The 25,000-nt window shown below is 38.8% G+C and overlaps 1 protein-coding gene across 2 annotated transcripts in view; it reads right to left on the reverse strand.

The window, feature by feature from the left end:
- Nucleotides 1–25,000, reverse strand: part of zbtb7b (zinc finger and BTB domain containing 7B) — a 36,872-nt gene that overhangs the window by 11,210 nt on the left and 662 nt on the right. For both annotated transcript variants that reach the window (XR_014603247.1, XR_014603248.1), the window contains exon 2: nt 21,038–21,100. The gene's annotated coding sequence lies outside the window, so the exon portion shown is untranslated. The remainder of the gene's footprint in view (nt 1–21,037; nt 21,101–25,000) is intronic.

A 25,000-nucleotide genomic window follows, 5' to 3' on the forward strand; every position in this document is an offset into this window, starting at 1 on the left:
GCTCTGAATCTGATCTGACACGGAATCACATCGTTCTGAAGTTAAACTGTGTGTGTTGTGGATCTGCAGGATCCGTTCCTCCACGGACTCCAGAATCAACAGAACTGTCCCGATAACACACACACACACACACACACACACACACACACACACACACACACACACACACACACACACACACACACACTGCACACATCAACCGCCAGATTACACCCGCAGTGGATCAGAAACTTCTCGAGGATGTGTTACTGAAAGTCGCTCAGCGGCTTCAAACTATTTGCTTTGTTTATTACTAATTATGGCTGGGTATCGATTCAGATGTTACAATTCGATTCGATTTTGATTATAAATTAGATTTCGATTCGACTCGAATATATATTTAATACAAATCCTATATTTATTTTAAAAAAAGAAAAGTGAACATAAGTTTACAAGTTGTTAATTAATAAAAAGAAATTAAGAGTTACAAACCTGTATATTAAACTTTTTATTTTAGAACCCAACTCTATATTTCAAATGCATACAATGAATAGACAGGATTTTGATGCAAGATGAAAGATTGATGCTGAAAATTGGACAAGTCAGAACAGTCGCACGCCTTGATCAGACAGGTCAACAATCCTCACATAAACCCAGAAAAGAAAACTCGCACATCATATTCACCCGTGCACTTCCTGTCTAACAGGAGGACATATGCAGAAATTGAATAAAGTTATCAAACAGTCTGCGCTGCATTAATTATAAATTATATATAGACTAATCCTTATTAAAGTTACAAAAGTTCTTTAGTCAAGAGCAGTGAGTGTTTTTCTCTGTTCCCTTTGTTCTTTGATTAACTTTAGATAATTAGTGGCTGCTGTGTACTGTCCCTTTAAGAGCAGCCGCTGCTGTCAGAGACGCGGATCTCACACGCGCCTCATTCTCTCACGAGGCACAACTCTTCGTTCATCATAACACTGCTCTTATTTATGAAGATACTTGACAAAAAGACATTTTGGCATAATTGTGTGTGTTATTGTTCGTTCAAGCGCGAAAGAGAACTGTATTCTGGGCTGTTTTGTGCGCACGATATCAGCGCGAGTCTCTCTGTGCGTCACAGTTGGGACACTCACAGCAGCGCGCTCTCTTTTGTCTTGTCGCGCATGAATGGTTTAAAAACATTAAGTCAAGTCAAGTCAAGTTTATTTATATAGCGCTTTTCACAATACAGATTGTATCAAAGCAGCTTCACAGTATTAAATTAAAATAATACATCAATGCTTGTTTCTAGTGGGAAACGTCCACGTTTGGTAATGCTGATCAATAGTATTGTTGATTGATTAATTAAATTAAATATCCCAAATATCCCCAACTGAGCAAGCCAAAGGCAACAGTGGCAAGGAACCGAAAAACTCCATCAGGTGACCTAATGGAGAAAAGAAAACCTTGGGAGAACCCAGGCTCAGTCGGGGGCCAGTTCTCCTCTGGCGTTAATGAACTAGAGGTCGGATTTAACTGTAAGATTAACAATATTATATGAATGCCTGGCTGAATAGATGCGTCTTTAATCTAGTTTTAAACTGGGAGAGCGAGTCTGAGCAACGAACAGTATCAGGAAGACTATTCCAGAGTTTTGGAGCTAAATGTGAAAATGCTCTCCCTCCTTTGGTGGATCTGGATATCCTAGGTATGACCAAAAGCCTCGAATTTAGTGATCTTAAAGAGCACGATGGATTATAGGGCGATAGAAGATCCGTTAAATAGACTGGAGCTAAGCCATTTAGGGCTTTATAAGTCAGTAGCAATACTTTGTAACTGATACGGAACTTTATAGGTAACTAATGTAGTGATGATAAAATTTGTGTTATATGATCATATTTTCTTGATCTAGTAAGAAATCTAGCGGCGGCATTTTGGACTAACTGTAGCTTGTTTATTGAGGATGCAGGACAACCGGCTAATAAAGCATTACAGTAATCTAGTCTCGAGGTCATGAATGCATGAACTAATTTTTCTGCATCAGAAACTGATAGCATGTTACGTAGCTTAGCAATGTTTCTAAGGTGGAAAAAGGCTGTTCTTGTAACATATGAAATATGATTTTCAAAAGACAGGTTGCAGTCTAGTATAACACCCAGGTCTTTTACTGTAGAGGATAAAGTAACAGGACATCCTACCATGTTAAAGTTGTAGTGTGAGAGGTTCTGTGGGCGGTTTAGCATGAATAAGAGCGGGATCATGTAACACTAGCCAAAGGATGACAAAAATTAACAGATGCTGCGTTAATTGCGTTAACAGCCCAAATTAGTTTATTTCATATAAAATCGCAGCATTTTGCGTCATATAATTGCGTGGGCTTGACATGGCGATCGCGATATGATTAATCGTGCAGCACTAGTTGAGGTTATTTTATGATTAAGATAAAGAAAACATAAAATCTCACAGCATTAGCTATAAAATGGAGTTTGCAAGCCTATGAACAGTGGAAGAACACTAATACTGGCTTTCGGCTAATAGATAAATAAATATGGAAAAAAAATCGATTCGTGGCGTTTGAGAATTGATTTTGAATCGACCACATTTTAAAAAACGATTAATCGAAAAATTGCCCAGCCCTATTAATAATATATTTTTTCCATTGGAGCAAGAAAACATTCCTGACAGAATCCCAGAATCTCCTCAGAAACAGAGAAAACCTGGACAATCCGATCCAGCACTCACACAGTTATCATCTATAATCATAACTCTACACACACACACCCTGATGAACACACACACACACACACACACACACACACACACACACAAGCTAAGTTTCCATCCACTTGTCAATCGAATTATCTGAAGTTCGGTAGAAAAACTCATGCGAATAAAGCTGGTGAAAGTGAATAGAAACCTGTGCGTAATGACGTCACATGCTGTTCTGCGATCACACTGGTATATCGAATTGATTTGAGACATTTTAAGGTGTTTCCATTCATTTTCGCACTGAATCGCACAACATTCAAGCAAACATTTGCGAACAAAGTTTTGCTAGACAAAATGGATTTATACAAATAACGTTTCCATCAGCGTTTATCGCATAAGCCGTATATCGATCAAGATAAAATCCGATGAGACCGAACGCATTTCATTTGAGTCGATATTCATGAAATTCAATCGAATTTTACTGTTTCCATAAGGCATTTTTCATTCGATATCACTTAATTCAGATAAAAACGTGTGGATGGAAACATAGCTACACACACACACACACCCTGATGAACACACATCTACACACACACACACACACACCCTGATGAACACACATCTACACACACACACACACACACACACACACATCTACACACACCCTGATGAACACATCTACACACACACACACACCCTGATGAACACACATCTACACACACACACACCCTGATGAACACACATCTACACACACACACACACACCCTGATGAACACACATCTACACACACACACACACACACACACCCTGATGAACACACATCTACACACACACACACACCCTGATGAACACACATCTACACACACACACACACACACATCTACACAAACACACACACACACACACACACACCCTGATGAACACATCTACACACACACACACACACACACACACACACACACAAACACACCCTGATGGAAACATAGATACACACACACACACACCCTGATGAACACACATCTACACACACACACACACACACACACACCCTGATGAACACACATCTACACACACACACACACACACACACATCTACAGTACACTCACACACACACACACACACACACACACACCCTGATGAACACACATCTACACACACACACACCCTGATGGAAACATAGCTACACACACACACACACACACACACACACACCCTGATGAACACACATCTACACACACACACACACATCTACACACACACACACACCCTGATGAACACACATATACACACCCTGATGAACACACATCTACACACACACACACACACACACACCCTGATGAACACACATCTACACACACACACACACACACACACACATTCAGACTCCTTCAACATTCCTCACTTTATCACAGTTTATTCGCTATAGTTTAGAAAACTGTAATAAAATATGAGCAGAACTCAGAGTTATGAACTCAGTTGATATTTGACTGGTTTTGTCCGTCCTTCTGTTAGACTGTCTCACACATGAATTATGTTGAATATCTGTCAGCTGTTAAATTTAACTACACAATTAGATAATACCAGTTTAGCTCAACCAATCACCAAGCAATGCTTCATTGTGTTCAGTCTGTGTGTAAAAAGAGCATTAGCAGTTAAAGACAACACACTTCAGCAAAACATGATCAGCTCAAAGTGTCCGAATCATTTCTGGTCCCACATTTGTATAATCTTTACTGGTAGTCACTGAATGTCACACAGTTTACTTTATTCTGCTCTCCTCACTTACAGAAATGAACTATAGTGTCCTGATCACACTAGTGAAAAATATCAAAAATTATATCTGGTGTCTGAATCATTTTTGGTTTGACTGTATATTAATACAATACAAAGATTTAAAATCAGGAAAATTCTGCTTTGCACTGTTATAAAAGATATTTAAAAAGTAAAAGTCTGATCATCTCATCATCATGTGGTTTAATCCTGTAAACTTTCTTCTGTGAAACAAATCCAGATTTTTAAAACAAGTCTCAGTGTTTTTGTCCTTACAGTGAAAGTCAATGGGGTCCAAAATTGTTCCCTGATGTTTTTCAAAATATCAGAAGAAAGAAAGTCAGTTTTGAACGACATGAAGGAGAGTAAATGAGGACAGAATAATCATTTAATCGAGATCAAGACGTATCCAACTTTGGTCCAAAAAGTTACAAATGTATTAAAAGAAATTAAAAGTGTATTGTAATTGCGAGCGAGTGTGTTAGACGAACGAGATCCAGACGAGTGTCCTGAGTCACCGGCTCAAACTCACAAAACAGAGTGAATCAGCTTTCTTACCACACACACACACACACACACACACACACACACACACACACACACACACACAGGCCTAAAATGAACCCCTTCTGCCCAGTGACAAACGGCATACAGTAAAGAGACATTCATGCTGACAAGAATCACCCACGTTTCTCATCGCTCTCTTTCACAAGTTCTCCGTCTCGCTCTCATCACATGTTCTGTGTGTTTCATCACATGTTCATCACATGTTCTGTGTGTTTCATCACATGTTCTGTGTGTTCTGTGTGTTTTACAATCATTTAAAGGGGATTTGGTCAGTCAAGAGAAGGAAAGTGCGTTAAACCGACTGAGACGGAGAGAAGCGTCGACATCAGAGCCGCAACATCACAGTGAAACAATATTGCATTCAACAACACGCGCACACACACACACACACACACACACACACACACACACACACACACACACTCTCTCTCTCACATGCACACACTCTCTCTCTCACTCACTCACTCACACACACACACACACACACACACACACACACAGTGATCTGAGGATTCTGTGAAGACACACAGACGTATGGAAATAAAATATCTGTTTTCTGTTTGTGTCAGAGCGGATTCTCACGTCCCACTGATGCTCTGACACAAACTCGTGTTCTTCCCCTCTCAATACGACAATATGGTTTCCTCACCGCGTTCAGTGTGTGTGTGTGTGTGTGTGTGCGCAGCAGTTTTCCATCAGAACACATATGACAGCAGGAGGCAATGAAGGGGGAAATCTAAGATTCGAGCAGGAACATGAACTCAACACACACACACACACACACACACACAACAACACCGTCTGAGGAAAATCTCACAACAAAACATTTCAACCGCAAACGGCAAAAAGTTTCATTTCAAGGGTTACGGTGTTTTTAGGTTTATATACGTCTGATTTTTAAATGACAGGAGAGTTTGAGTCGTCGAAACTGAAGAGATTAACGACGCTTTAAACTACAGTTTAATCACACGCACATTAATGGAGAATATGAATGATTTATATTAGTAAAACTGAACATAACTAAATCAAACCCTAAAAGAATTGTTGCTATTGTAGAGTTCGATAAAAGCATTATTTTTGTCTCTTTATGATAAATTCTTTTTCACATTCAGACTCAAACACACACAGAAAGTTAATTGTGTATTTCTTCAAGATGAATTGTTTGTTTTATTCCTCATTTGTAAGTTGCTCTGAATAAAAGCTGCACATGTAAATGTCATTACGAACACAAGAGGAAAACACTAAAACTTCTCAATTTACTTTCAACAACAAAATAAATGTGTTTTGGTCAGAACAAAAATAACAGAACCAAAACATTTTGTAAGAGCAAATTAAAATCCATTTCATATTCAAGAATTTGATAACTAATGTTTTTGAATTAGAAATTTAATTTGTCAACTGGTATACTCTAAAATATAAAAATATAAAAAATAATGACTTAGAATTATTTCTGACAGAATTAACATGACAATCTTCATCGTTTTACGTGTTTATTGTGACTGCAAAGTCATTTTAAAATGAAATCATTTAAACTTTAATTGTTTTTTATCAGAATATCAGCATCACAATTATTCATTTAGATGACATTTAAATGGTTTATATTGTAATAAATTATGTTTTAATAAAGCCTGACTAGAATAACTTTTTTAAACATGTTGTGTATTCTAAAATACGTGATGTATTTCCTAAATGTGAGTTTGTTCTGTTCAAAGCTTTCACACGGTGACATTTAGAAAAAAGTTTCAGTTTCAATAATAAGCATATAACCTTGACGGTGTTGAAATGATGCGGCGCTTCAGGGTTTGTCATGATACATAAGGATGTTTATACATAATTAATATTGGGCTGCACTCTGAAATAAAGCTTCTTTATTGTCATCGATTGTTCCAAGAAGAATACAGTTTTTTTTTTAAATTGCTTACACACAATTTCTGAAACTATGGCTCATTTTCTCAAAACTCTTCACACAAAACCACAAAACACACAAGATGCAAAACATCACACATCTTGCAAAAGCAAAAACTTCATTCAAAACTATATAAACTCTTCTATTTATACATACACACACCCACCAAACTACACACACATCTGAAACACACTCTTGTGTCTTTTACGTGTTCGGTTCAGGAGTTTATCACACACACACACACGTATGTGCAGAAATACACTGTAAATACAGAATGTGCACAAATTATGAATTTTACAGTAATTGATCTGAATAACGACACTCTTGGTTTGTTACAGCAGAATCTGAACGTGTTGCTATTGTGAAGCGGCTTTGAAGCAATCATTGTGAAAATTGGGGGAAATCATTTATTTAGTTTTTATTTCTAAGTGATCAACTTATATATAAGTATTTCACACATGATCACTGGTAATCAGGAGATGAGTGTTGCATTTAAATGGCAGTGATTTATAAATGCATGTTAGTTTTGAATGAAGTGTGTAAAGCAGAGAAGTGTGTAAAGCAGAGAAGTGTGTAAAGCAAAGAAGTGTGTAAAGCAGAGAAGTGTGTAAAGCAGAGAAGTGTGTGATGTAGAGAAGTGTGTAAAGCAGAGAAGTGTGTAAAGCAGAGAAGTGTGTGATGTAGAGAAGTGTGTAAAGCAGAGAAGTGTGTAAAGCAGAGAAGTGTGTAAAGCAGAGAAGTGTGTAAAGCAGAGAAGTGTGTAAAGCAGAGAAGTGTGTAAAGCAAAGAAGTGTGTAAAGCAGAGAAGTGTGTAAAGCAGAGAAGTGTGTAAAGCAGAGAAGTGTGTAAAGCAGAGAAGTGTGTGATGTAGAGAAGTGTGTAAAGCAGAGAAGTGTGTAAAGCAGAGAAGTGTGTAAAGCAGAGAAGTGTGTGATGTAGAGAAGTGTGTAAAGCAGAGAAGTGTGTAAAGCAGAGAAGTGTGTGATGTAGAGAAGTGTGTAAAGCAGAGAAGTGTGTAAAGCAGAGAAGTGTGTGATGTAGAGAAGTGTGTAAAGCAGAGAAGTGTGTGATGTAGAGAAGTGTGTAAAGCAGAGAAGTGTGTAAAGCAGAGAAGTGTGTAAAGCAGAGAAGTGTGTGATGTAGAGAAGTGTGTGATGTAGAGAAGTGTGTAAAGCAGAGAAGTGTGTGATGTAGAGAAGTGTGTGATGTAGAGAAGTGTGTGATGTAGAGAAGTGTGTAAAGCAGAGAAGTGTGTGATGTAGAGAAGTGTGTAAAGCAGAGAAGTGTGTAAAGCAGAGAAGTGTGTGATGTAGAGAAGTGTGTGATGTAGAGAAGTGTGTGATGTAGAGAAGTGTGTAAAGCAGAGAAGTGTGTGATGTAGAGAAGTGTGTAAAGCAGAGAAGTGTGTAAAGCAAAGAAGTGTGTAAAGCAGAGAAGTGTGTAAAGCAGAGAAGTGTGTGATGTAGAGAAGTGTGTAAAGCAGAGAAGTGTGTAAAGCAGAGAAGTGTGTAAAGCAGAGAAGTGTGTAAAGCAGAGAAGTGTGTGATGTAGAGAAGTGTGTAAAGCAGAGAAGTGTGTAAAGCAGAGAAGTGTGTAAAGCAGAGAAGTGTGTAAAGCAGAGAAGTGTGTGATGTAGAGAAGTGTGTAAAGCAGAGAAGTGTGTAAAGCAGAGAAGTGTGTAAAGCAGAGAAGTGTGTGATGTAGAGAAGTGTGTAAAGCAGAGAAGTGTGTAAAGCAGAGAAGTGTGTGATGTAGAGAAGTGTGTAAAGCAGAGAAGTGTGTAAAGCAGAGAAGTGTGTGATGTAGAGAAGTGTGTAAAGCAGAGAAGTGTGTAAAGCAGAGAAGTGTGTGATGTAGAGAAGTGTGTAAAGCAGAGAAGTGTGTAAAGCAGAGAAGTGTGTGATGTAGAGAAGTGTGTGATGTAGAGAAGTGTGTGATGTAGAGAAGTGTGTAAAGCAGAGAAGTGTGTGATGTAGAGAAGTGTGTAAAGCAGAGAAGTGTGTAAAGCAAAGAAGTGTGTAAAGCAGAGAAGTGTGTAAAGCAGAGAAGTGTGTGATGTAGAGAAGTGTGTAAAGCAGAGAAGTGTGTAAAGCAGAGAAGTGTGTAAAGCAGAGAAGTGTGTGATGTAGAGAAGTGTGTAAAGCAGAGAAGTGTGTAAAGCAGAGAAGTGTGTGATGTAGAGAAGTGTGTAAAGCAGAGAAGTGTGTAAAGCAGAGAAGTGTGTGATGTAGAGAAGTGTGTAAAGCAGAGAAGTGTGTAAAGCAGAGAAGTGTGTGATGTAGAGAAGTGTGTAAAGCAGAGAAGTGTGTAAAGCAGAGAAGTGTGTGATGTAGAGAAGTGTGTGATGTAGAGAAGTGTGTGATGTAGAGAAGTGTGTAAAGCAGAGAAGTGTGTGATGTAGAGAAGTGTGTAAAGCAGAGAAGTGTGTAAAGCAGAGAAGTGTGTGATGTAGAGAAGTGTGTAAAGCAGAGAAGTGTGTAAAGCAGAGAAGTGTGTGATGTAGAGAAGTGTGTAAAGCAGAGAAGTGTGTAAAGCAGAGAAGTGTGTAAAGCAGAGAAGTGTGTGATGTAGAGAAGTGTGTAAAGCAGAGAAGTGTGTAAAGCAGAGAAGTGTGTGATGTAGAGAAGTGTGTAAAGCAGAGAAGTGTGTAAAGCAGAGAAGTGTGTGATGTAGAGAAGTGTGTAAAGCAGAGAAGTGTGTAAAGCAGAGAAGTGTGTGATGTAGAGAAGTGTGTAAAGCAGAGAAGTGTGTAAAGCAGAGAAGTGTGTGATGTAGAGAAGTGTGTGATGTAGAGAAGTGTGTGATGTAGAGAAGTGTGTAAAGCAGAGAAGTGTGTGATGTAGAGAAGTGTGTAAAGCAGAGAAGTGTGTAAAGCAAAGAAGTGTGTAAAGCAGAGAAGTGTGTAAAGCAGAGAAGTGTGTGATGTAGAGAAGTGTGTAAAGCAGAGAAGTGTGTAAAGCAGAGAAGTGTGTAAAGCAGAGAAGTGTGTAAAGCAGAGAAGTGTGTGATGTAGAGAAGTGTGTAAAGCAGAGAAGTGTGTAAAGCAGAGAAGTGTGTAAAGCAGAGAAGTGTGTAAAGCAGAGAAGTGTGTGATGTAGAGAAGTGTGTAAAGCAGAGAAGTGTGTAAAGCAGAGAAGTGTGTAAAGCAGAGAAGTGTGTGATGTAGAGAAGTGTGTAAAGCAGAGAAGTGTGTAAAGCAGAGAAGTGTGTGATGTAGAGAAGTGTGTAAAGCAGAGAAGTGTGTAAAGCAGAGAAGTGTGTGATGTAGAGAAGTGTGTAAAGCAGAGAAGTGTGTAAAGCAGAGAAGTGTGTGATGTAGAGAAGTGTGTGATGTAGAGAAGTGTGTAAAGCAGAGAAGTGTGTAAAGCAGAGAAGTGTGTGATGTAGAGAAGTGTGTAAAGCAGAGAAGTGTGTGATGTAGAGAAGTGTGTAAAGCAGAGATCGTGCCGCAGTTTCACAGATTAGATTCAGGAGTGAATGATTTCACAGACTTTTAGTGTGTAAGCAGTTTAAAAAACTGTAACATCAATGGAACCACTAAAAGTTCTTTAGATCATTAAAATGTTCTCACAGATTATTAAAATGTTCTTCACATAAGAAAAAATGGTTCTCTAAGAACTGATCACTGAAAGATTTATTGGGGAATTAAAAAACGGTTCTTTATCTACGGCATCACTTAGAAAAACACGCTTTTAAACTTCTATTTTTAAGAGTGCAAAAGCCTATGTTGGTCCCTCAATGTCCTGATACTGTAAGATGTATGATTTATTAAAAAGTGATTCTTGCAGTGAAAATGTCCTCTCTCACACACACACACACACACACACACACACCTGGAGGAGAGGGTTCTCTGCTGTCGGCTGCGGTGACTGAAAGTAGGCCATTGAGAAGCTGCATTGGGGAGTTTTTGAACGAGGGACGCTTCATTATTAATGTGGAACTGAGGGTTGGATGAGACACACACACACACACACTCGCTGCGCTCCTCAAGCACTTCCTGTGTGTCCGTTTCCTGCGAGACTGACGGCATCAGATTCACTCATCATCATCATCATCGAGATCACTGACACATCAAACACCTTTACAACGGACTGCTCAAATGAAATTAATCAAAATTCAATGCAGCAAAAATGAGACTCAGCAACGTCTCATCATCATCATCTTCAATGTCACTGATACAGTGTAACAAACCACCTCCAAAACAGATTGTTTAAACTTCATTGATGTGCACGTTCAGATTCAAACAATATTGGACCCCATTGACTTTCATTATATGGACAAAAACTTTCTCAAAATATGTTGTTTTAAGTTTCACTGAAGAAAGCAAGCATTGTCAAAGTCACTGACACGCCTATAAAATGGATTGTTCGAACTTTGTCGATGCGCACAATAAATCCCTTGAAAAAAAAATAATAAAAAAAAATCAACAAAATTCAATGCAGCAAAAATGAGACTCAGCAACATCTCGTCACTATCATCATCAACAATGTCACGGAGACACTGTGACATAAACCACATATAAAACCGATTGTTTAACCTTCATTGATGTGCACAAATTGCAAAAGAAGACATTTAGAAGAACATTGGGAATGCACAAAAAATTGGACCCCATTGACTTTCATTATATGGACAAAACAGATATTTCTCAAAATATCTTCTTTTGTGTTCATCAGATTTTTATTTATTTATATATATTTATCTTAAACACTTTTTTTTTTAAAAAGATCATGTATTTTATTATTATTATTATTAATTATGTATCATCAATGATATGTGACATTTAAGCGTATTAAAGTTTTCCCGAATTCTGATGGGAATTATTTATACTGAAAAATATCATCATCATCATCATCATCAAGGTCACTGATAGAGTGTAACATAAACCATCTATAATACAGATTGAAAGCTTGTTGATATTGTGCCGGTCTCATATTTGATGAAGTGTGCATCACTGATTCTGTTACTTTCCTGTTTGAAGCTGAAACAATTTCTATTGCATAAAGCGCTGTAGAAATAAAGCAGACTTGACATTTGCACAAAATTAAACACTTTAAAAGGCCAAAAACGTGAACCTGATCCGACGCGGCTGTTCTCAACAGAAACACACGATAGGAGAAGAACAAAGCGACGCGGAGAGGAAAGAATCTGGGGTCTGAGATTTGAGGAAAAATCCCACAATCTAAAAAAAGAAAACAGGCCACTTTCCTCAGTCTAAATACAGACGTGTTCTTCGAAAACACACAAGAAACGCAGCGAGTGGGAGAGTGTGTGTGTGTGCAGATCCAGAGACAGATTGAAGGAGCACGACAGGGGAAACGACCGGAAGCTCGTGCAGAAACAGAAGAAAAGCATGAAATCAGAGTTGTGGATTGAGACAGGAGGGGGAGTGATGTGTCATAGAGAGAGAACGAGAGGATGAGAAACGGAGAGAGAGAACAGAAGAGGAAGAGGAGGAGGCTGGTGTAAACAGAAGCAGAAACGGGGTGAGAGTGGGAGAAAGATAAAGACACAGGAAACCGCCTTTGCAGTGTGTGTGTGTGTGTGTGTGTGTGTGTGCGTGTGTTTGTGTAAGTGAGTGTGTGTTCAGCAGAAACATGACTTTAAAATACAGACAGATTTCGTCGTCTGCTTTAGTGTTTTTAAAAGTGCCGCCTATAAACTCTCGATGGTTAAATTGAGGAGTTTTGAAAGTATATATTTTAGATCGATGCAGAGCAGATTCTAGACCAGAGAACGATCTGGCACAGTTATGAACAAACACTCTTCCGCTCACAGTATCTCTTTAATAATGTTCTCAAAACATCAGCACAAAAATATTATTCATACATCGTTCATGGAACATTTTTTCTGAAACGTTTTAGCTGGATGTTTGTCTGTTATTTTAAATGTTGCTACTTGTTGCAGAACGTTCAGTAAAACATTCAAAAGAAACGTTCTCATAATGTTTGAAAAATGATACAATTGAATGTTCCCTTAACGTTCACATAACCAAGAAAGAAAAGAACGTTTTTAAAACATTTTTTTTTAAAAACTGGATGTTTTGAACGTTCAGAGAACATTGATAAATAACGTTTTCACAACTTATTGGGAATGTTAAGAAAACATTTTGTTAGCTGGACAAAAATCTTGGTAACACTTTACAATAAAGGCCTTATTTGTTAACATTAGTTAATGCATTATAACTAACAAACAGGAGTTTTTCGGTGGAAATTGGAGTATTTTCCTCAAGCTCAGTTCCCGTCACTTGTGGGGTTCCCCAGGGCTCTATTCTGGGTCCAACCTTATTTTCTCTACATTTACTCCCTCTGCGGCTTATTTTTGAGTCCCATAAAAGTTTCATATCATATTTATGCCGATGATTCTCAGCTGTATTTTCCTCTAAAATCAGGCACTGATTCAGTGTCCTCTTCGCTAGCTTGTTTAGAGGACATTAAGACTTGGATGGACAACAGTTTCCTTCAACTAAATCAGAAAAAGACTGAAGTTATGTTGTTTGGCTCTTCACACCTTTAAAATAATATAAGGTCACACCCTGGGCCTCCTTCAAGATAACATTTGTGATAAAGTTAAAAATCTGGGAGTTATCCTTGATCCGGAGTTAAAATTTGACAAAGAAATCAACTGTGTAGTTAAAGCCGGTTTTCTGCAGATTAGGGGATTTCGCAAGCTTTAAACTGACCTGAGTTTTAGTGTTATCTCGAACACATCACACCTGTGTTAGCACTGGTTACCTGTTCAATTCAGAGTTGATTTTAAGGTTTTAGTATTTGTATTTAAAGCACTTCATGGTCTTTCCCCAACTTATACTCAGATCTTCTCCATTCCTACTCTCCTAGAGAACGCTCAGATCCAAACCCAGATATTACTGATCAACCTTTTTCCAGTAGGTCATCAATCCTATCAAACTCTATCCATATTTAAATCATCTCTTAAAACACATTATTTTTTATCAGGCTTATGCTTAATCTGATTATACTTTTAGTTTTAACTTTTTTATTTATTTGCTTGATGTTTTGTATTAAATCTATTATTTTCGATGTTTCTAATCTATGTTTTTCTTCTGATATTTTTATTAGTATTTAAATTGTATTGTATGATGATATTTTGTGATGTCTGTTGTGCAGCACTTTGGTCAGCATTCATGTTGTTTTAAGGTGCTATATAAATAAATTTGACCTTGACCTAACGTGAACTAACAATGAGCAATATCTTCTGACAGCATGTGACATTAACTTTAATGTTAGTTAATAAAAATGATCATGTTAGTTCACAGTGCATTAAAGGCAGCGGCTATTTCAATTAATCAGATTGAGATTCAGATTGAGCGAAGCCAGTGTGTTATGATCAAATATCTGTGACTGACAGGAGAAGAGGAAGGATCTGAGCACGACCCCCAGAGGGCATCAGGACACACAACTCAACTCTTTCAACACAGAAAACACTTGCTATTCTTGAAATGATCATTAGTTTTCCATTTCTCTGTTTGCTCTACCTTTAAAGAACAGTGGCATTTGGAATAGATGCATTTCTGCTGTTTCATGTCTGCGTCCTCAGAGGCCGTAAACCTGCTACGGGACTCAGTCGGCACGCTCTAAGTTTTGGAAACACACACACAACAGAAACCATTTCCTACAAACTCTAAATGTCAAAAGGTCAATGCAGCATCACTTTCAACACTTTCAACATTTCTAAATCTGTCACGAATCAGACAGAAACAACCAGTGGATTGTTGAGTCACTCAGCTGAGAATCCCCCTCCAAAAACACCCGCACGATCAACGGCTTTATCACACGAGTGGAGGAATCCAGACCGGCACAAACCAGCACAAACCAGATCCAGACCGGCACAAACCAGATCCAGACCGGCACAAACCAGATCCAGACTGGCGCAAACCAGATCCAGACCGGCACAAACCAGATCCAGACCGGCACAAACCAGATCCAGACCGGCACAAACCAGATCCATACCGGCACAAATCAGATTTAGGATTTTTTTGCACACAAAAAGTATTCTCGTCGCTTGATAAACTTAAGGTTGAGCCACTGTAGTCACTCGAGCTTTTTTAAACATTGTCTTTACTAACTTTCTGGGCCGGCAAGTTTCGATCCCAGAGAAGCCTATGGAGGAGTGAGCCAGCTCTCAGATATAATCAAAAATATCTTCATTTGTGTTCCGAAGATGAACGCTATACATTATCCCGCTTATTACATGGCTACCTACTAGGGCTGAAACGATTCATCGAGTTACTCGATTTACTCGATTACAAAAATTCCTCGAGGCAAAAACTCTGCCTCGAAGCCTCGTTAAATTCCTATGACGCGCACTATACGCGCAGGGATCTGATTGTTTCACACGGACCGTTGTTCAATGTTCAGGAAGCACACCATAGCGTGTGATACATTTTGAATTTAGTTGGCGCGATGGAGAGTAAAGATGTCCAGAAACGGCAGAGAAAGTCTAAAGTTTGGGATCGCTTCCTTTCAGCGTCGCTGAAACAAGGTAACGATTCTGTCCCCCGCATTTCTTTTGACCCAGCGCCAATATTCACGCCCGTGCCTAAGCCTATACATTGATGTTCGCTGATTTTAATCCCATACTGTATTTGTAATGATGTCGTGATGCGGTTTGACTAGATATGATGTTTAGCTTTGATGTTTTTAAGTAGTAAACGTATTCACGTTCAATTGCAAGAGAGTAGGCTATAGCCTAAAAAAAAGAACCCCTTCACACACACACACACACCCTCGTCTCTCTCACGCGCCAGTCAGACCAATTGCGGCAATGCATCACATATGCTTAAACTTTTATGTAGCCACGCAACAATAATTTCAGCATGCATTCACTGTATACACCGAGACGTGATGGAGGAACAAATATTGTATTGCAGTCTTTGCCAGACCTTGTTTGTAGGCTATGTCACGTCTGCCAAATAGTTACAGACAACAACAAAAAATGAAACTCCCCAGCCTGCTTCTCCAAATCCACTCGTACTTTTGGGGAAGACATAATCGGCTACCAAAGTAATTGAGCATAGAACATTTTCAATTAACAAAAAAATATAATACTACAAAACGTGCTAATATACTTCAACTAGCCTAAGTGAAAAACAAAATGCTGTTCTTTTTCTATTTAACAAAATGCATATTTGCAATAAAACATTCCCCTTTTCAAAGCTACACTTATTTTTTTTTATATAAATTGTATACATTGTGTACCTGTTTGGCTTGATATTTTATATTCAATTCATTTATTTTTGTTCTCCGGTGGGTAATTTGCAGAAGGTGCAGTCCTTTTTTTGTAATGTTGTATTAAGAAGACAAAACTAAGGCCAAATGGCCTTTACTATTTAAGTTTGTATTCATAGTTTTACATGTTATACATGTTTTACAGTATAAAGTTGACTTAACTGTATTGTTATATAATTGTTGGCACTGGCACTTATAAACACTAAATGGGTAAAAATTACAATAAATAGGCTTAGTTTTGGAGCCAAATGTTGTAGTTGGAATAAATACCTCTGGTTGTTTTTTTTTGTTTTTTTGAGAAATAAAAGCCAAATGCTTGATCATTTTACAGCCACATCATTTTCGTTATGCATTATTTGTTTTGGTTGTTTAAAAACACACAATTTTTTTTTTATCCGATTACTCGATTAATCGATTGATTAAGTGCTAGATTAATTGATTACAAAAAGAATCGATAGCTGCAGCCCTACTACCTACAAAATAAATAAATCATTTGACACAAAATATTGATTTAAAAAGGAGTTTATTGATTTAAAAACGATTGTATTGCTTCCGCTAAAGAAAATAGTCCGTTCCGCGTCCATAGCAACTCTCTGTTTTTCATGGCAACGGTGTGTTATACTTCGCAGCGTCTGATATCAAGAAATAACACACCGCATTCTACATTGGAATTCAACCAAGCCATGCAATAATATTATATAAAAAAACATTTTTTGGGGGGAAATATCCCTTTGATGTTAATAAAACAACTAAAAACAGAAAATCAGTCTGATGAGAACTTTAATATTAGCTTTAATAAGAATCAGTGTATAATTTATGTAGTGTTTTATTTTTATATTTGTTCATTTCATTTCTTTCTTCAACGCTACAGTTAAATACACCTGTAGCTGAAAACATAAAGCACTGTTTATTACATTTGTATATTATGTTGAGTATGTGTGATGTATACCTTTTGTTCTTATTTTTTAATAACAAAGAAAATAATGACAAATATTTTTTGGCCTAAATGTCTGCCATTCTTTTTTATTTCATATTTTGTTACTTTGTAAGACTTATAGGGACATTAGTGTGGCTGTAATGCTCAGTCACTTGCAAAATAGTGAAACCAACATGAAAAAGAATCGTGATAAAATCGTTAATCGTGATTTTGCTGGAAAAAAAAATCATGATGTGATATTTTTGCCATAACCCCCCCATAACCCCCCCCCCCCCCCCCCCACTTACGGAGGTTATTTTAAGTTTCTAAGGTCTTTCTTCTCTGAAATGTGTCATTTTGGCTTTCAGTGACATTAAGGTGCAAAAGTTCTGATATGAATTATCTTAGTTTCATGTTTTACATTACAAAAACCAGCTGTTTTAAAAGGAGCGTGTAGACTTCTCATCCACCGTCTCATCAGAGCAATCGGATTATAATTATGACACCGATATAATTATGATTTGACACAGTATGACGGCTTTAGTTCAGCTGGTAACCAGCGATGTTTTAAAGTGACAGTTCAGCCAAAAATCATTATTCTGTCATCATTTACTCTCCCTCATAATTAACGACTCCGTCATAAACATCTACTCTCGGAGCGTCTCCTGGTTCTAGAAACATCTACTCTCGGAGCGTCTCCTGGAAACATCTACTCTCGGAGCGTCTCCTGGTTCTAGAAACATCTACTCTCGGAGCGTCTCCTGGAAACATCTACTCTCGGAGCGTCTCCTGGTTCTGGAAACATCTACTCTCGGAGCGTCTCCTGGAAACATCTACTCTCGGAGCGTCTCCTGGTTCTAGAAACATATACTCTCGGAGCGTCTCCTGGTTCTGGAAAAATCTACTCTCGGAGCGTCTCCTGGTTCTGGAAACATCTACTCTCGGAGCGTCTCCTGGAAACATCTACTCTCGGAGCGTCTCCTGGTTATAGAAACATATACTCTCGGAGCGTCTCCTGGTTCTAGAAACATCTACTCTCGGAGCGTCTCCTGGAAACATCTACTCTCGGAGCGTCTCCTGGTTATAGAAACATATACTCTCGGAGCGTCTCCTGGTTCTAGAAACATCTACTCTCGGAGCGTCTCCTGGAAACATCTACTCTCGGAGCGTCTCCTGGTTCTAGAAACATCTACTCTCGGAGCGTCTCCTGGAAACATCTACTCTCGGAGCGTCTCCTGGTTCTAGAAACATATACTCTCGGAGCGTCTCCTGGAAACATCTACTCTCGGAGCGTCTCCTGGTTCTGGAAACATCTACTCTCGGAGCGTCTCCTGGAAACATCTACTCTCGGAGCGTCTCCTGGTTCTGGAAACATCTACTCTCGGAGCGTCTCCTGGAAACATCTACTCTCGGAGTGTCTCCTGGTTCTGGAAACATCTACTCTCGGAGTGTCTCTTGGTTCTGGAAACATCTACTCTCGGAGCGTCTCCTGGTTCTAGAAACATCTACTCTCGGAGCGTCTCCTGGAAACATCTACTCTCGGAGCGTCTCCTGGTTCTAGTGTGAACGGAGGAATAGACCACAGTGAGCTTGTGCTCGGGGTTAAATCAGATATTATGTTTTTAAAGCGGTCACCTCTGCTGGTTTCGGTTTATACAAGTGATATAAGAATGCAGCATGAGAATTACAAATTATACAAATATGCAGATGATGTGGCACTCGTGGCACTCTGATGAAAATACATTTTGAGTACGAGGAGCCGGTTTTGAAACTAGAAAAATGGTGTGAAGCAAGTTCCTTATTGATGAATGTCAGTAAAACAAAAGAGTTGATTTTACATTATTCAGAGCCTCTAACAGAAATAATGTTGTGTGATTGTAGTTTAAGTATTTGGGAACCATGATTGACTGTAAATTGAATTTCTCTGATAATGTGGATCTTATCTGTAAGAAAGCAAATCAAAGGCTGTTCTTGCTAAGAGTTTATATTAGTTTAATAGAGAGTGTTTAAGGGTATAACATAACTGTGTGGTTCGGACGAGTTACATCTGTGAATAAAGTAAAATTAAACAGAATTACAAGAGAAACAGGTAAAATTATAGGATCTCAGCAAAAGTCAGTCGCTCAATTATATCAAACTGCTGTTCAGAGAAAAGCTTTGGCTATAGAGACACAACACACACTTTCAATCATGTTTCTGAATTATTACCATCTCGTCGTCGTTACAGAACACCAAAAGCGATTAAAGCAATATATGAACAAACTTTTGTACCAAATGCAATACGTCTTTTAAACAAGGGTTAGGAAATGTGAATATTTTAAGCTTTGATATTGTGAATGTTGTGTATTGTTAATTGTTTTGTGATTGTATGGCGAGACTAAAGAGCTGAACTATAAAGAACTACAACAACAATTCATGTCGCCGAGTTTTTCTTATGATATTTTGAAGAACGTTGGACCCCATTGACTTTCAGCATTTGGACAAAAAAACTGAATATGTTAATTAATTTTTCCCGAAGAAATTTATTTATCTTAAACACTATTTTTTTTAAATTGTGTATTATTTTGTTATTACAGTTTGTTTTATTTGCTTTGGTATTATTTTCACAAGCAAGGCATACATTTTCAAAACTCTAAAACTAATATCACAACAGATCAGCAAAAGTGCACTTTTATCAAACATTCCAGCATGTTTTCAAAAGTGTGTGTTCAATACACAAAATCACAAAGTATCCTTTTTACAACACAAAATAACAGTTTCATCTATAGAAATGTTTCAGTCACAGTAAGCGCATGTGAGTGTGTGTGTGTGTGTGTGTGTGTGTGTGTGTGTGTGTGCGCATTTGAGTGTGTGAGAGTGTATGATGGTGTGTGTGTGTTTGTGTGTGTGTGTGTGTGTGCATGTGTGTGTGTGAGTGTGTGTGAGAGTGTAAGGTGTCATCGGCAGCATCTTTGTCTGGTCAGCAGTTTCACATCGACCATCATGTTTCTCTGTGGGAACACAGAGGCGTGTGTGTGTGTGTGTGTGTGAGATGTTGGGACAATGTGGGTGTCGTAAACACACCAGTGCTTTTCAGAGTAAAGCATTTCAGCCCAGTAAGGGAGGATTTCACGGTGTCACATACAAGTGTGTGTGTGTGTGTGTGTGTGTGTATGAAGATGATGTTGCAAAAGCAACTGATCCTCATCTATTTCCTGTTTCTCCTCTTTTCAGTCTGAAACTAAAGGCCGAGCGAGAAGAGTGAGAGGAGAGAGAGGATGATGTATTTCACACTAAATAACTATAAATGCACCAGCATCAAAACTCCACCCACACATACATATGCAAATACCCATGATGTGTTAATATGAAGAGTGAGTGTGATACACAACTGTGATCCGCGTGTCTCCAGCACAGAATACCTGATCAAAACTAGAAAAATGATTCATATTTCAAATAAATGCATATTCATATAAATATATAAACTCTATGTTAAAGCAGTAGAAGCATGCACTGCCTCACTGACCCAGTGAATGTGTGTGTGTGTGTGTGTGTGTGTGTGTGTGTGTGGTGGTCAAGCCAAGTTGTCGACAGGAGTGAAACTTTGCATCAGAAAAAGGAAACGCTAATGTTTGCACTTCCTAAAAGACTGAACGAGCAAACGCTCAGTGTACAAGCCTCGAACGCCCCCCTCGTCTCTCTCTCTCCTCTTGTGACTGCATGAAAGTGAAAACCATGAGTGTGATATGGGGAAATTTTTGCATGGCTCCACATGCCCTGAATACAGCATTTACAGGAACAGTGTGTGTGTGGGCGCGCGTGTGGGTGTGTGTTTCGTCTGAGGGTCTTTTTAGAGGAAGAGGGAAATCCATGAGCCTTCACACACAGTTTTGTCAGCATAAGCCATATGACCAATGCAAAACTGCTGAAACTCACACCCGCACACAGACACACACTGATCACACACACACTGATCACACACTCACCTCCAGTCCATAAACTCAGACGCTGCTCCTGTCGTTCTGTCAGTTCTCTCGCTCTGGTCAATCCTGATGACAAGAAACAGAGACGCGTCAAAAACTCAATCAAGAAAAGCATAAGAAAGGAATGAGATCAATATAAAACACAGATGGCAACGAATGAAAACACTCGCGCACACACACACACACACACGTACAGACCGACGATACTCACAGAAGAGCGTTAACACGAGAAACACACACTTCTTATGTGCGTCTGACACTGTAAATCACACGCCAAAATAAAGCTTCTTTACTGGCGTCTGGTTCATGAAGAACCTTTAACATCTGTGGAATCTAATCAGGTTCACACACACACACACACACACACACACACACACACACACATACACGCACACACTAACTCACACACAGACACTCACTCACTCACTCACTCACACACACACACACACACACACTAACTCACACACACTCACATTCACTCACTCACTCACTCACACACTCACACACTCACACACTCTCTCACACACTCTCTCACACACTCTCTCACACACTCTCTCACACACTCTCTCACACACTCTCTCACACACTCTCTCACACACTCACTCACACACACACTCACTCTCACTCACACACTCTCACTCACATTCACACATTCACTCACTCACTCACACACTCTCTCACTCACTCTCACACACTCACACTCTCACTCACTCACACACACTCACTCACACTCACAGTCTCACTCACTCACACTCACAAAAACACATTCACTCACTCACACTCACAGTCTCACTCACTCACTCACACTCACACACAAAAACACATTCACTCACTCACTCACTCACACTCTCACACACACACTCACTCACTCACAAAAACACATTCACTCACTCACTCACTCACTCACTCACTCACTCACTCACTCACTCACTCTCACTCACACACTCTCTCACTCACACTCTCACACACTCACTCACACTCACAGTCTCACTCACTCACTCACAAAAACACATTCACTCACTCACACTCACTCACTCACACTCACAGTCTCACACACACACACTCACACTCACACACAAAAACACATTCACTCACTCACTCACTCTCACACACACACTCACTCACTCACAAAAACACATTCACTCACTCACTCACTCACTCACTCACTCTCTCTCTCACAAAAACACATTCACTCACTCACTCACTCACTCACACACTCACTCTCTCACAAACACACACTCAGTCACTCTCACTCACAAAAACACATTCACTCACTCACTCACACACACTCACTCACTCACTCACTCTCTCACAAAAACACATTCACTCACTCACTCTCACAAAAACACATTCATTCACTCACTCACTCACTCACTCACTCTCTCACAAAAACACATTCACTCACTCACTCACACAGTGTGAATGAATTTTAAGAGTGAATGAACGTCTCAGACTCTAAACACACGCTGCTGTTTCTGTTCTCTCGTTCACACACACCTGCATAAAGTCATCAGCGTTTACTCTTACATACTTTTAGTGCTGTGCAACGATTAATCATGATTAATCGCATCCAAAATAATGTACTGTGTATAATTATTTTGTATATAGAAATACACAGACATGCATGTATATATTTAAGAAAACTTTATGTATATATAAAATATTTATATTTATATATAATATAAATGATGTATAAATATATATACAGTATATACATGCAAATATTTCTTAAATATATGCATATGTGTGTATTTGTATATACAAAATAATTATACACAGTACACAGACATAATATATCATAATATATCATATAATTAATAGATTAATCGCGATTAATCGTTGCCCAGCACTACTTTTAATCTGTGAATATTTCATTACAGCACAGCAGTTCATTTCACATTCAAACTGCAGTAAAACGACTAAACACGTCATTCATGTGTCAAATCAACCCAGACTGCAACATAGTGTCGGCCCAGATCCGGCCCACAGGACTCCACTCAAGCCAGATCTGGGCCAGATCTGGTACACAGGACTCCACTCGAGCCGGATGCGGCCCACATCCGGCACACAGGACTCCACCCGAGCCGGGTCTGGGCCGGATCTGGGCCGGATCTGGTACACAGGACTCCACTCCAGCCAGATCTGGGCCGGATCTGGGCCGACACAATGTTGCAGTCTGGGAACTCACAACAAACACACTTTATCACTCATAAAACAATGAGCTATAAACACTAACAACAGGAGATTTACAGTGTTTTCTTTTGTAAAATGTCTTTATGACACTCTCTGCTGTTTATAATTCAGTGCAGTGAATGTTACATGATCCATGTTTACATTACAGAACATAATTATTCCCAAGTTTCCCGTTTTGTACAGATAGTAATGAAACTGAAAGATGTTCAGCTACATCTAATCGTCCTGAAAGCATTTCATGTTTTAGATTCAGAATATATTTCAGTATTACTGCAGAAAGTGCTATATCTTCTTCAGTGCTATATATTATGTTCGGTTTTGAACTGAAGTTGAACAGTTTTGAAAAGAGTCTGTAAACGTGTGCAGATTGATCTCACAGAGAGTTAGAGTTTAAGTAATAAAGAGAAATTCATTCATGTAATATGAGAGAAACTGAGCGCTGAAAAATCACTCCTCGTGACTACAAACTGCCTAATATAGTTATTCTGCGCACGAATACAAAGCCTGAAAACACAACAGTTCATCAACCGATGAGCATCATGTATTTTATCTAAAAGTGCTTAAATCCTACAGTATCATATTTGATTTCTAAAGCCTGTAAATGATCAATATGATATTTTCCCTCAATCTCCTGCAGTCCTTCTGTCTCTGATCATTTCACTCTTTTATCAAGTAAAAGTCTTTTAGTTTAATTGTACAAGCGTCCTCCTTCAGCTCGAGCTTCACGAGTCTTTCTGCTGTCAAATCTGCTCTGATTTTATCAAGGAAACACAAGAATAACTTTGATATTGTTAGTAATATTTCAGCTGGACTGAAGCAGCTTTACTTGATTATCATCATTTATTATAAAATTCATGAGTATCAAATATGATCATCAGGCTTTTGAGGACGGTTTAATAGTTCATCTCTCAATCATCATTGCATTGCATTGCATTATATGTTTTACAGCTACAGATCATAAAATTAAGCATTAAATATCATCTTAAGACACATTATTGGCAGATATTGATATGCAATTTATGTCAGTTCTGCTGTACTGTTATAAAGATCTCACTGATTCACATTACAAGCATCAGCATTTCATTTAAATATCAGCATCTGCTTCAGACTCCATATTTTTGGTTCTCTGAATAAAACTGAGCTCAATATTCTCACTATATCAGACCATATGAGCCATAAATGCCTGATGGATCAAACATAATAAAAATGCAATATATTAGATTTGATCTACAAGTTCAATAAACTAGCAGACTATTATTACATGATATTATTGCATAATCATCCAGAGGATTCAGTGACTTTATGTGTTTAGTGGAGGAACCGCGTCATCACCGACCGACCGAATTACCTGAGTAATTAAGTTACTATGACAACGGCCGTGAGGGGGTCGGAGAGTTAATTATGACTGACAGCAGGTGAGAGTCTAATCGAACTCTAGGACAAAAAAAAAAAAAAAAAAAAAACCTTGGTCTGTCAAACACACAAGCAGCAGCAGCTTCAGGAGTGTGTTCCAGGTAAAGTCGTTCAGGTCGCGCGCGGATCCGGTTCAACGGGTTCAGCCGGTCCGTCAGCGCGTGCACGGGCGCGTCCCCGAGGAGAATCCGCCTCATTATTAAAACAAACTATTATCAAAGCGAACTATCGAGTCGTTATTCTAATGCGGGGTGTGCGTGTCAGCAGCGCGCGCGCGGACTCACCTGTCAGACGCACGCGCGCGCGCAGGTAAAAGCTGCATATCACAACGCAATAATCACACCGAGCGAATGAATGAAA

The sequence above is a fragment of the Abramis brama genome (assembly GCF_963993115.1).
Source record: "Abramis brama genome assembly, chromosome: 17".
NCBI classification, from domain to species: Eukaryota; Metazoa; Chordata; class Actinopteri; order Cypriniformes; family Leuciscidae; genus Abramis; species Abramis brama.